The sequence below is a fragment of the Morone saxatilis genome, unplaced genomic scaffold (genome assembly GCF_004916995.1).
Source record: "Morone saxatilis isolate NCDOM2014 unplaced genomic scaffold, NCSU_SB_2.0 Contig19, whole genome shotgun sequence".
NCBI lineage: Eukaryota > Metazoa > Chordata > Actinopteri > Moronidae > Morone > Morone saxatilis.
The window spans coordinates 1899114-1902195 of NW_023339751.1; positions in this window are offsets into that span (position 1 = coordinate 1899114).

A 3082-nucleotide genomic window follows, 5' to 3' on the forward strand; every position below is an offset into this window, starting at 1 on the left:
GTGAGTCCGTCCAGCTCAACGCACCAAACTCAGATCAAACTGTCAGAGGCAGTGCTGATCAAATATGAATCCAGATTCTGTTACTGCGTTGACTGTTTTTGTCTTTACTGCGCAGCCAATGAGAGCAGCTCAACTCGCAGTACGTCACCTCCACTGGCTCCAGCAAACCGCCATGGAGCCAGTATTTTTCATAGATTCAATTCAATTTTATTTATATAGCGCCAAATCAAAACAGAAGTTATCTCTTATAAAGTAAAATGCGTGAACCTGATTGATCCAAAGTCATGGTAAATAAAATATGTACATCAGATGATCATTATGAGGCCAACAGACCATCTGTAGGAACATAAAACTGATATTATTTTCATAAAGTGTCAGTCAGAAGAGGCTGTAATCCTCCCAGTGTAATGCTGGGTAAATGGAGTTATGCTTGGTTTACCTTCCATTATGAAACACACACACAGACACACACATCACTTTGTCACCGCGATGCCAAGAACAGATATGCCCAAGTTGTTTTTTTTCCTTTCAGTCTGAGCACATCGGCAGCACAGTGGGAATGCATTATTCAAATAGATCTTTGTTACTCCTCCAAGATGATTGTGGCACAATCAGCCATGAAATAAGTTTGCTGTTTTAAAAGTGTTATTCTCCCTCCAGGTCTCTCAGGTGTAGCTTTGTATTCAGGTCGCCTCGCCTGCGCCAAAAATCAATCTCAATCAAAGGTGCCGAGGAGTTTATCATAAATTATCATGAAAAGGGTTCCCACTCAGTAGATGCTTAATTACAATCTCATTTGAATAAGTTTGCATATTAATGAGTTTGGAATGAAAATGGTTTGTGGGGTTTGTGATGGGGGGCCGCGGGGTAACCCACGGCGATAATGACGGTCCTTTAAAATGTATGCAATATTATTGCTGGTGGAGAGCTGCACACTTTCCTCTCTCACACACACACATACAGGAACTCAAACACACCGGCAGAGACACACACGCTCGCTGTACACACATTAGTGCGAGCGCATGCACACTCAGGGGCGTTATAATATGATTAATGGGGGAGTGTCTGTGACATTAATAAACTATAACCAAATTAAAGACTTCATTAGTCTCAACTTGGGCTCAGCGTTTGGTCACACGGTGAATCAGCGCTGTGTGATATTTGCCTTGCATGACTTCTCCTTTTTCTGCTCTTCCTTTCCACACCACGAAAAGTTTACTCTGCGATAAAAGTTCCTGTCAGATTCTGAGTTTTTATTTGTGGTATTCTGTAAATCAGTGATTCCCAACCTGAGGGTCAGGACCAGGGGTTAACAGGGAGTTCACAAGGCCTTCTTGATTTTAAGTTTAAAGGTTAGAGGGTAGATTTGGTTTGCAGTAAAAGATAATTTTTTGTCCTCTTGACAAAAATATAAAAACAACTCAACATGTTAAAGGATAAAGATAAAAGTAAAAGTGCTCCAGACTCTAAAACCAGCACTCACAAAGAGAGATCAATAAAAAAACACTAAGATAAATAACAAATAGAATGAATAAGCACTATATAAACTAGAAAAACTGCCATGTTACTATAACTTGTTGATCCGAGCGATCGCTGCTGGAACGAAGCTATTTTTATTCCGCTTTAAGGCGTGAAAGAAAACTCAAAAATATACACAGTCGGCCTAAATCTCAGCATCTGGTTCATCTCTGTGAAGAAAAGTAAATTGTCTGATAGAACAATGGCCAAACGTCAGGGACAAGAAAACACTGAATCTGTCAAAAAGAAACCTATTAAGTATTTATGAATGATAAAAAAAATACATAACACAGACAGAGAATTGTCTTACAAGTTCTCTAAACAGGAAATAAAAAGCTTAAAATTCATTAAATTTTATTTTTAATTTTACACAAACTTCTTGCAGTTACTCAGTAAAGAAAAAGGTTGGGAACCACTGCTGTAAAGTCTGGGTGAGGTATGAATGGACATAATGATGGTCAGTCAGCTCTTAAATCATATCTATGTATGTAGGTTGTGGACGTTTACTGTCTAAAATCAGAGTTACAGGACGGCACACTGTAAATCTTCTCTTTAATGTATCAGAACTTATCTGCTGGTCTCAGTATCAGTAATTAACATTATTGGTAAAACACAAAGATCTCTGTACTGAATGAGTCCTCAGGAAGGCATCACTCACGTCCTCTGTGACGACTTTACCCCTCGCGATGGCCGCTCGAAGTACAGAGCAGATCACACTGGCAGGAAGTCAGACACAGAAACGACCCTAAAGGTCAATCAGTGAAGAGATTTGAAGTGAACCCAAGAATAGAAGAATAGTGACTGTTATACAGAAGATAATAGGGATCTTAATAAACAAACAAACACTGTTTTGTTCCCTTTTTAAGGACAAAATACACAAGTTAACAACGTCGGGCAGGTAGCGCACTCTGAAGACGCTCCGCTACTGAAACACCCTCAGCGGGATTTGAAGACACGAGGATCACAGAGCCAAACTGTGTTGCAGATGCAGAACATACAGAATGTGCCTGGTGGAGTTTCGGCATCAGACTGCCTGCATGTAAAAACATTAGCTCAGCTTGTTTCTCTNNACGTCCGATGACTAAAGTCCTTCAGTTTATCTGAAATTCCGAACGTCTTGTGTCCAGTTTAGTCCAGCATGATAGAGTGTGGTTGCTATCTGGCTGCAGACGCAGTGTAATGATCCACATCAACCAAACCTTTAAACCGCTCAGCGTGCAGGTACAGGTGATCCTGACTCCTCCTGTGATCTGTTATAATTGGGATGAAATGGATTGAGGCGACATCCAAACGCTGAGGACGCCATCTGCAAGCCAGACTCACATGAGTTTAACAGATCGCCCTGATCCCGCCAAGACATACAAAGATACGCTTAACGTATTTCTGAATATTGACTCCAGTCAGCACCTGTACATGTTGCATTTATACTGCTGCTCTGTGGGGGAATAACTCGACACAACGGATCCTCAGAGCGCCTCCCTGGTCCTTGTGGACGTTTAGGGTCAGTGGACGTTTTGAAATGAGAAACCGAGCCATTTTCCTTTTTTGGTTTTGAAAATAAAAA